This window comes from Halichoerus grypus, chromosome 7 (assembly GCF_964656455.1).
Source record: "Halichoerus grypus chromosome 7, mHalGry1.hap1.1, whole genome shotgun sequence".
NCBI classification, from domain to species: Eukaryota; Metazoa; Chordata; class Mammalia; order Carnivora; family Phocidae; genus Halichoerus; species Halichoerus grypus.
Genome location: NC_135718.1, coordinates 39305992 through 39317583, shown reverse-complemented (window position 1 = coordinate 39317583; position 11592 = coordinate 39305992).

Sequence of the window (11592 nt, the reverse complement as noted above, 5' to 3'; positions counted from 1 at the left end):
TGAAGGAAATAATAAAATGCAATCTAATAACAAAGCGTCATCCCATCCTAATAACACAGAGTTTGCCAGAAGCATCTGAGAGTCCATTCTATAGTAAGTAAAGAGCTAGGAACAGGTGAAATTAAAGATTGGGTGGAAAGGGGAGCAGGGAGGGAGAATAGGGGGCCCTTGAAAATCTGAACCAAAAGTTAATGTCAGTATTTGGAAACCCGGCTATCTCTACAGGTTGGTTTCTTGCTCCCAGTGCAATCGTATTTTAAATGTTCATATACACGTACCTAAAGTCAAATCATCAGTTATTCTTTAGAACAAGAAAATTATCTGCCTTGTTTTGCATTCGCCAGTCCAACGAGCCGCTCTGAAGAGGGCCCAGAAGAACGCAGGGCAGAAGGGTCATGCGGCTCCTTATTCGTCTGGGGGAAAACACAGCCTTGCAGAGTTAAGGAAGGATTTCAGTTATGGTCAGTGTAAAAATCAGCCATGTCAACATGATGTTCTTTGTACTTTCAGGTCCGAGACACCCAACTGTAGCACACGTTCTTCTATAGAGAAATGCAGATATTGATCTGATGACGTTAAATGTGAGGTCATGGTAAAAAGGCATCATACCTTGGAGGAGAAATAGGAGAAAGAGGGTTCCTTCACAGAAGACTCTGGGCGCCCTGGTGAAAGAGAAGAGCTTTCAGGGCTCGGAGCACACACCCCCCCAGGGAGGCAGCCACCCTGCTCCCTGTGGTTTCCGTGTACCTGGGGAGCCACCCTTTCCATCCCTCCTGGTGTCCTCAAGCCCCCTGCACCCCAGAACTTCAAAGGCCATCTGGGAGGCGATGAAACCACTGTACAAGTTCTCTCTCGTATGTGAGGAGAAGGGGGATGTAATTTTAATTTTCAGCCCAGGTTTCATTCAGAGATTACCATCACTTAGGACTCTGGAAATATTTAATCATCCTCACTGAGAACCTGAGGCTAAAAAACTTTCCTCCTGGTGTCTAGTGCCGGTTTTCACACGTCTTTAGTAACCCTCGATTTAGTCCCTCTTTCTCAAAAACCAGTTTAAGTTATTATAGAGGTAGCATTCTGCTTTCGTATGAACATTTTACTCCAAGAGAAATACATTTTCATTACAGTAAAATGGAAAAATATAGGTGAGGATAAAGTACAAATTTGATAATGTTTTGGTATATTTCAATTTGGTTTTCTTTGATTTCTGTCTGATTATTCATTAAGAGATAGATAAACAGAGAAATTGATTTCACTCATTCAGGATCACATTGTATGTACCCAATTATGTATCTATTTTTTAATTTAACATTTTATGTTGATCCTCTTCCTGTGTGATTAAAACATTTGTCTAAGCATTCTTTTTTTTTTAAGATTTTATTTATTTATTTGTCAGAGAAAGAGAGAGAGCACAAGCAGTGGGAGTGGCAGGAGAGGGAGAAGCAGGCTCCCCGCTGAGCAAGGAGACCAATGTGGGGCTCAATCCCAGGACCCTGGGATCATGACCTGAGCTAAAGGCAGACGCTTAACCAACTGAGCCACCCAGGTGTCCCTTGTCTAAGCATTCTGTCATGAATCAGGAAATTTCCTCTTCCTTGAACAATGATTCCTACTTTCACTGCCATAACTTTTTCTACTAAGAAATAAAATTGCAAGATTTCCTATCTGCATTCAGTGCAGTAACTTCGGCTCCAAGGACTTTGCCCCCGCCTTGGGCTCTGCAGCCCCCGTGTTGAACAAAAGCTCCAGCAGGCAGCCTCCTTACCCTCCCCTGACACGCTCCATCCCAGCCTGTATTTGTGGTTTCAGAGCTGCAACCCCACCAACCTGCTCTCCTTCCCTCCCTGACCAGAGCAGAAGGGCAGGTAAGGCAAGATTGCACACGATTCTAAGACAAACTCGAGTGCACAAAGCTTCTGGGAGATGCCTGTGCCCAGGATGCTGTGCTCCAGTTTCAATCAGAGTTAAATGAGTTATGAATCAGCATTACCAGAAAAAGTCACAGGGTTACCTCTGGGTGGTATGCTTGGAGGGAGGGGGGAGGGGGCGGCAGGACTTTCATTTCTTGCATATTGTAAATGTTTTCAGTGGTGGAATTTTTACTTTGTGTGTTGAGTGTGTGTGTGTTGGGCTTGAGGGTGCTTTTCAAATACACATTTAAAATAAAATCCGACCCCTGGGTGGCTCAGTCGGTTAAGCGTCTGCCTTGGGCTCAGGTCATGATCTCTGGGGCCTGGGATCGAGCCCCGCATTGGGCTCCCTGCTCGGCAGGGAGTCTGCTCCTCTCTCTCCCTCTGCTCCTCCTCCCTGCTTCTTCTCACTCTCTCTCAAATAAATAAATTAATTAAAAATCTTTTTTAAAAACCAAGAATTTGACATAGAGGACATCTGTCCATATAACCTAGCCGTTCTCTGTCATTGATTAAGCAGAGCTTTCTCTTTGGAAATGTAATCAATTTTTCAGTCTAAAGAAATGTGCCCAAATCCTCCTTCATCCTCCTCTGTCTTATGTCTTTTTGAACATCTGTCTCCCTGCAAAGAAACAGGAAACATGGCTCGCTCCTGATTGAAGGCAAAAGCCCTTCTGTGCTTCAACAGGCTAGACATTCAGGTGCCTCTTAATGCTTTTAAAATGCCACTTAATTAACTCATATTTTAAGTTTATTAAGATGCCAAATCAATTTCAGTGTGTGACATGAAAATGTGTAAAGAAAGTGTCTCTTTAGTAGAAGACGTCTTTACTGTCTTTTAATAAAATTAGAAACATAGCTCTAACTTATGGGCTATTTTAAGTGAAATTTGGAATCTCTAAGCCTGTTTATTCTATTTTAAAATGTAAAAAGAATGAAGTTTTTAGGAGTCTCCCTGGGCTTGCTGCCTGGGGCCTCACTGGCTATACCTGCTCTTTTGGTGGTTTCACCCTTAAAACCTTCACAAACAATATGTGATAAGTCCATATCTAAGAGAACTGTGTGAAAAATCAGTTCCCAAGGTGAGCTGCCGGGACATTTGAGCAGTGGGTGTATGGAGGGGGGCCCCAAAGGACTCTGCGTACCCTTGCTAGCAAAGGCTCCTCCCATGGACACCTATCCCAAAGTAATACTGGGATTTGATGCACAAAGCCCCCTGCTCTTTGGGGGAGAAAATCTCGGGGGACATGTGTACACCCTGTGGGTGCCATGCTTCCAGAAGAAATACACAGGTGACCAAATCCAGGTGAAAGACAAGCAAATGCTGGCCCAGGTGGCTGGCATAAAGCAAAGACAAATGTTCTTCCCAGATAGTTTGAACATTTCGAGGGGAAAAGTCGATTGTGGTTATTTGGAGAGCAGTGTGACCAGGCGCTCCAGTCCTGGCGGTAAGCTCATGTTCTGAAAGGAAGAGAGTCCTGAATTCTCCTTCGTGGGGGTCACAGGTCACCCCCCAGCCCGGAGGCCACAGTCGGGTCAGCAAAGGCTGAGTGGCACTAAGCAGGTGAAAAGAAACAAGAGGGCTAACAGCAGAAGGACGACCTTGGGCACCGGCGGCATGAGGGACGCTGTGGGGGGAGTAGGGGCTGGGATGGCCGCATGGGCCAAACTGCTGCCGTGGCGGGAGCCGGCAGGCCCGAGGGTTATCGACGCTCTGAGTTTTCCTAGAAGAGTGAAAATCTAGATTTTTATTTGAAAGTTTTGGTTTTAAAGTGTGGGCTCAATTTTTTGAAAAACACAGTGCCAACCAAAACACAAGAAGCAAAACTGAAAATACCATATCTGGCCCACCAACAGGATTATCATCTCTTCCTGGTTGCCTGAAACCCCTCCTGGTTACACCTTCAGCCTGGCTGTAATTATCCCCATAAGTGACGAGGTCACCCTTCCCATGAGGCCCACGGCTGGCCCTCCCATCCTAGTGAAACCACTTGACCCTACTATTTGATTACGCAAATGAAAAGCAAAGACTGTTTGCAGATCTCTGAAATGAAGACATTTGAGAAGCTGAGTGCCTAAAGAGCCTTATTGTTCTCTGTGATCAGGTACAAGGGGGCCCAGCTGTAGGCAGAGCTGAATCCCTGGATCCCATTTCCTGATGGGAAATGCTCCTTCTCTTAGTGAGGTAGGTATTGGACTATAGGTGCCTGCATCATCATGGGCCTTTTTGAAAGTACATGTTCCTGTTTGAGTGGCTGTTCAGAAGAGGTCAAGAGTGGAGACCCAGAAGCCTAAGAGGAATGGTAAGTCCCAGCCTCTGCTCCGCACGGGAGTATCGAGTCCAGGCTGTATTACTCATGCCCCCAGTATATAATATTTAGGACCAAAACCGCCTGACTCCTTAAAGGAATGCACTGATGTTACAGTGTCGGATGTTCTCCTATGCTCTGATTTAATGAGTCTGGGATGGGTCCCAGGAATCTGCATTTTAACATGTGAGTCTATTGATTCCAGTGCACATAAGCCAACTGCCAAACATGGGACTGGGGTGTTAGGGAGAGACCACATCCCAACAGGGAGAGGTGGGGTTCCCTGTGAAGGGAATGGAATTGCCCTCCCTCAGTAATGCTGGGCAGGAATAGGAAGACAGGTGAGATGGAATGTTTCTTCCCTCTGGGCCTCCCAGATTCCAAAGAGATGAGGAGGGCTTGGAAATCCCCCTGGGGTGTGAGAGAAGCTGGTCTCTGGAGCACGGAGGCAGGCTGGGGGTTGGGCTGGGAAGCCACCTGTGGCCGGTACTCCGTGAATGTGACCAATGATCCCAGAGCCTCCAGCAAGCTCTTGACGTCTGAGCTGTGATGTAGGGAGAGGAATCTATTCTTCTTCTCAGTCTGTGTCTACCGTTGGGCTGCAGGCAGGCTTAAAGGGGGAAGGGCATATACCCCTAAGGTGTGTACAGCAGCGCCTTAGAAGGCGGTGGCCCTGGAACGTGCTGGAAGTGACTCCCTATGGAAAAAGCCTGTCAGAGGCCCAGAGCAGGGTGGGAGACCATTGGGGTGCATCTCCCCATCACTCCTGTCCAGAGAAGGGGGCACAATGAAGGGCACTTGTCCTTTAGCCACGCAGGAAGACACTGTTGAGCAAACTTGGCCTTTTGTTGCTAATCGTTTAATTGTACCCATGAACCAAGAAGAGTCGGGCAACATTTGGGTTATGCATACAAAAATAAAATTAAAAATAAAAATTACTTGCCCTTCTCTATGTATATCTGTTTATAAAAAACCCGTACTTCTATTAGTAGGTCTTTTACCCTGGATAAAAACCAATCCAGGTACTCCTCACTTGGCAGAAGAGGCAGACTCCAGCCCAGGGCGGCCGTCAGCAGCACCTGAGGACAGAGGAGGAGGGCTGAGGGAAAGGCCGCACCTGCCTAAGGCTGTGTCAGATTTCAGCCTTGCTCAAACTGCAGACACCTTCTGCGGAGACGAAGATGCTACCCTGGCCGTCCCCAGTGGGGTGAGCCTGCAGCCAAGTGAGCCTCTGTCACTGACGTGAGCATGTCCTACATGGAGACAACCAGGTGGCGAGAACCCCAGCTAGAAATGTTTTACCAAGTGCTTCTTTCTCCATTAACTTTCTTTTTAAACCTAAAGTGTATTTCTGAGCTACAATCATTATCGTACTGCAAGTTGCACCCCAAATTCATTATGGTTTCTCACACCTTTTAAGCCCTGCCGCGGACCTAGACCTTAGCCGATGCACACCCAATCTGGTTACCCCACATTACTCACAGTTCCTGAACATACACCACGCCTTTCTTGTTTCTGCCTTTCTCGTGCTTCTTGCTGCTCCTGAAATGCCCAGGCTGTGTTCTCTGGCTGAAAAACTGTTGCCTAAGCTTCAGGTCCCACTTACCCATCCAGCCCTGCGTGAAGCCTTCCTTGCCTCCTCCCCTCTCTGGCCTGAGGCACCGGGTACAACCTCACGGGCGGTCGGCTCCTACGGTGCGGCGCTCTATGCTGAGGATGCTTGCTGGTCTCCCCACGCCTCTGCCGGAGGAGCTCCTCAGTCAAGACTCTCTCTTTTCTTGCCTGTGTGCTCTAGATGAGTGGAATCAAGTTCAGCAGCACGTGGAAGAAAAACCCAAAGTAACAGTGGTTGAAACCAGTGAGAAGCAGGAAAAAGTTGTGGTGGTTCATTTTATGAGTCAACCTGGGTGGGATACAGGGTGCCCAGATATTTGCTTAAATGTTATTTTGGGTGTGTCTGTGAGGGTGTTTCTGGTTGAGATTAACATTTGAATCTGTTGACTGAGTAAACTAGACTGCCCTCCCCAATGTAGGTGGGCCTCATCCCATCTCTTGAGGGCCTGACTAGAACAAAAGGCAGCGTAAAGGAGAATTCACTCTCTCTGCCTAACTCTTTGACCTGGGACATCAGTCTTCTGCTGCAGTTCAGTTAGAACTTACACCACTGGTTCTCCTGGTTCTCAGGCCCCCACACTGGAACTGTAACTATACAACTGGCTCTCCCGGGTCTCCAGCTTGCGGATGGCAGACTGTGGGACTTCTCGGCCTCCGTAATCACGTGAGCCAATTCCTTATAATACATTTCTCTCTCTCTCTCTCTAATATACATATATATGGATAATGTGTATACATGTATTACATATATATATACACATGCCCCTATACACAAATATTATAGATATATAATGTATTTATATATAAATATACAAATGCATATATATCTCCTCTTGGTCCTGTGTCTCTGGAGAAGCCTGACTAATACAGTAGGCCAGGCTGTGGTTGCTGCTCCAGAGACCCTGACTCCATCAACCTCACCACTCCAACATCTTAGCATCAAGCCTCCAGGTCCATGATAGCTACTGAATTGCAGCCATCAGGTTGTGTTGCAGGCAGCCAGAAAGAGGAAGGGGCAAGAAGAAGGGTTTCCCTTCCTGAGCATGAGCACAAGCAGGGGGAAGGGACAGAGGGGGAGGGAGAAGCAGACTCCCCGCTCAGCAGGGTGCCCAACCACACGGGGCTCGATCCCAGGACCCTGGGATCGTGACCTGAGCTGAAGGCAGACTCGCTTAACTGACTGAGCCACCCAGGCACCCCTCTCTTTCCTTTTAAGAAGAATTCTCAAAAGCCCCACACGATCATCCGTTCACATGGCCAAACCTTGCTGCAAAAGGAACAGGGAAAAGGGGATGTTCAGCCAAGCAGTAGTGTGCCCTAAAACATCTTATTATTAAGACGGAAAGAACAGCTAATGTGAGGCCTCAGCCACATGTGGGCACAAAGCCACACACTCACAGGATGTCTGCTATATGCATTAAAGGGGGCTCAGTCATCATGGGAGGCTTATCACGCCTAGTCTTGTGAAAAGCTGAGTGTCGTAGGTCTGGGAATATTTCTAGGCAGTTCAAAAGCCCTTCTCCTCATACCTCCTACCTCCTCCTAGACACTACCGGCAGGCTCATCATAAAACATCAACTCTCCCTAAATTAATCTATAAATGTCATGTTAAATTAAATTAAAATGCCAACAGGCCTTTTTAGAAACAAGAAAAACTGATTATAAAGTTTATATTGAAATATAAAAAAAGCAGTAGTGAAAAATAGAATAGAAATCTGAAATTGACCAACAGGAATGTAGGGTATGAGAAAGGGCTTTTCCAGTCAGTGGAGAAGAGTGTTTCTTCTAGAATTGTTGTAGACAACTGGGTAGCCATCTGGACAAAAGCTGGATTCCTATCGAACTTTACTGAGAATAAATTCCAGATGGATCAAATATTTAAATGTAGTAAATAAAACCACAAACTTGAAATATTTTTTAAACTTGGAATCAAGAAGACCTTTTTAAGTGTGACTCAAAACCCAAAGACAGAGAAGAACACATAAGATAAATTCAATTCCATAGGAGTAAAAACAATTTTGTGGTTTTTAAAAAATGCAAATAACATTGAAGTTAAAATACAGATAGTGAAAAGTATTTTCAACTTGTATCTTCAATCTAAACAGAGCTCCCACAAATCAATGAGAAAAAGACCAGAAACCCAACAGAAAAAAGGCAAAGGACATGAAGAGACAATTGACAGAAAAGGAAATATGAAGGGTCCTTAAACAGGAAAAGATGTTTAACCTCACTTAATAGATTCTTCAGATCCTAAAGATACACATTTACACATATGAGTTTCTACATGTACAAAAATTCTTTACAGGATGGCTTATAATAAAAAGCTGCCCCATGTCCACTCACAAGGGACTGATTGAATAAACCCCAGTTCATTCATACAATGGAGTCTTGCGTGTCCTAGAAAAAAACAGATCTTTGGAGTACTGTTATGGAAGGATCTCCAACGTATATTGTTTAAGTCAGAAAATCATAAAAAGCATGACTCAGAAGAGTATATGTACTATACTACACTTTGTGAAAAAAAGAGAAAGAACATATGTATAAACATATATATACATATGTATATAAATACGTGCATAAAACACCAAGAAGCAGGAAGTAGCTACATCTAGGTTGGAAGGCCTGGGGTAGTAGAGGGACAGCAGTGAAAGGGAGACCTTTCCATCATACAGCCTTTTTATCTAGTAAATTTGTATTTAAATTTGAATTTGTATATATTATCTATTCAAAAATAGCATTTTTTTCAAAAATAATGTTTTATAAAATAAAGCACTTGGGTTTAGATCAACAGAGAAACCAGATCCTAGCATAGAAGAGGGTCATTGGAGACATGAAAAATAAGAATTAACTGGAAAAAAAAATCAACTGAAAGACTGTTTGCACTAAAGAGAGAATTCAGTATGTGGAGAAAGATCCAAAAGTCTGTTTCCCTTAAGAAATGGTGCTGGGACAACTGGACAGCCACATGCAAAAGAATGAGATTTGATCCTAACCTCATACCAAATACAAAAATTAACTCAAAATGAATGCAAGACCTGCATGTTAGAACCCAAACTATGAAACTCTTAGAAGAAAACGTAGGGGTGAATCTTCATGACCCTGGATATGGCAATGATTTCTTAGATATTACACCAAAAGCACAAGCAGCTAAAGAAAAAAATAAATTGGACTTCATCAAAATTAAAAACTTTTGTCTTTCGAAGGATACCATCAAGAAAGTAAAAAGACAACCTACAGACTGGGAGAACATTTTTTAAATCATAAATCTGTTAAAGGATTTGTATCTGGAATACATAAAGAATTCTTACAACTCAATAATAAAAAGACAACCCAATTTTTAAATGGGCAGAGAATCTGAGTAGACAGTTCTTCAAAGAAGATATACAAATGGCTGACAGCACATGAAAAGATGCTCATCGTTAGTAATCAAGGAAATGCAAATCAAAACCACAGTGAGATATCATTCACACCCATTAGGACAGCTATTATCAAAAAGTCAAGGGGTGCCTGGGCAGCTCAGTCGGTTAAGTGTCTGCCTTGGGCTTGGGTCATGATCCCGGGATCCTGAGATGGAGAAATGAAAACATATGTTGACACAAAAAGTTGTACATGAATGTTCATAGCATATTTATGAGTAATAGCCAAAGTTAGAAATAACCCAAATGTCCATCAGCTGATAAGTGGATAAACAAAATGTGGTGTATCCATACAATGGAGTATTGTTCAGCCAAAAAAGAATGAATTGCTGATACATGTTACAACATGGATAAACTTTGAAAACATTATGCTAGGGGTGCCTGGGTGGCTCAGTTGTTAAGCGTTTGCCTTCGGCTCAGGTCATGATCCCAGCGTCCTGGGATCCAGCCCCGCATGGGGTTCCCTGCTCAGCGGGAAGCCTGCTTCTCCCTCTCTAACTCCCCCTGCTTGTGTTCCCTCTCTCTCTCTATCAAAATAAATAAATAAATTCTTTAAAAAAAAAAGAAAACATTATGCTAAGTGAAGTAAGCCAATTATAAAAGACCACATCTTATATGATTCCATTCCTATGAAATGCCCAAGAAGGCAAATAGAGAAATAGAAAGTAGATCAGTGGCTGCATAGGGCTGCAGGATGGAGGATTAAGGATGTGATAGCATATGGAGTTTCTTTGACATAATGAAAATATTCTGTAATTGATTGTTCTACAAGTCAGTGAATATACTGAAAACCATTGAACTGGACACCTTAAATGGGTGAATTGTATGACATGTGAATCATACATCCATAAAACTGTTACCAAAAAAAAAAAAAGTCAATTGCCTCTTTTCTCCAAACTATTTGAACAATTGTAAAAAGAACAAGATACTGTGTATATCTACCTATAGGGGCTGGTTTTGCAAAGATGTGCATATTGTATGGACTCATGTGAACTCATGTGAACAATTTTGCCGTGTGTATATAGTGTGTATACACACATTTCCACAAGTAAAAATATGTCAGGACCCTTGACCAGGTTTATCTGAGAAAGGTAAGTAGGTAGGAGGAAAAGTTTCCTTTTTACTTTATATACTTCTTTATTGTTTGAATTTTTTACAATGAGCACTTGCTATTTTGTTTATTAAACAATAAAAATAAAAAAGGCAAAAAAGGGAGCTCCTTTACAGCCCTACACAGTTAAGTATTCTCTCTTACTGGGCGGGAAGACTGAGTTCCAGCAGAGGTGAGGGATGCTGCCAGGCTCTCTTGTACAGCCGAGAGGTGGCCGCGCCTGGGGGCAGAGAGCTCACCCACAGGACCCCAAGCCTAAGCATTCCATCTCCAACCCCCTCTTTGCTGGAATGGGACTCAGGCTATTTTTGTAATTTTCCCAAAATGGACCTCCTGGGAGTCTACTTCAAGAACAGTGGATGACAACAATAACCCAGTTAAAGGGCACATATGAAATTAACCAGGTTTGTGCAACACATTTCAAAATTCACCAAAATAAAGTGAGAGCCTAAATAAGACCAAAGGAGCCTCAGAGCAGCTGGTGATCAGGCTCCAAGGCTTGACTGATTCTTGTCTTTAAAATGTTCCAGTCATTTAAATATTCATTAGGAAATCGGCATCACTGGGGAAATGTATTAAATGAGTTAAATGAGCTAAATACCACAATTCACAGTGGAAAAATATCCAAACTACTTGTTGATTGCTGTAATTTCTGAAGCCAGCTGTGGAGTGGCACTAAAGCTCGGCAGCCCCCTGGCTTTTAAATAGTGTGGCCTTCTTGGAAAGTGTCCTTGGAGAGACCACTATTTTCCCTTGTTCTGAAAAATGCTTTCCAAAGCATCTAATCTCAGTGGTTTTCTGTAGAAATTTAAAAAACAAACAAACACTTGCCTTGGTGAAAAGTGCTTGTTAGGATGTATGAATGGTTGCTGACAATTTCTTAGCATCTCCCTTTGGGGATCAGTTGACCTGCTGGAGAAAACTATCTCCCTAGGTTCTTGGTACCTGGAAAATCTCTAGAACTGTGGAGCTCTTGGCTCTCTCCTTTCTGGTGAACAGCTTTTCACTTCTGCTGCCTCGATGCCACCTTCGTCCAGTTAACAGTCCTGTTGTTTGCGGAACCCACCTCTCCCCTACTCTTAGTCTATGGGGTCCACCTGGGATGCCCCTCTTTGCCCTGTGGCAGCTGAATCTCATGGCCAGCTAATCAGAGCACAACACCCCCCAGGCCACAGGGATTGGCTTTTCTTAGGTCAGCGTGAGTTGGGTTTCCTACCACTTGGAACCAAAAT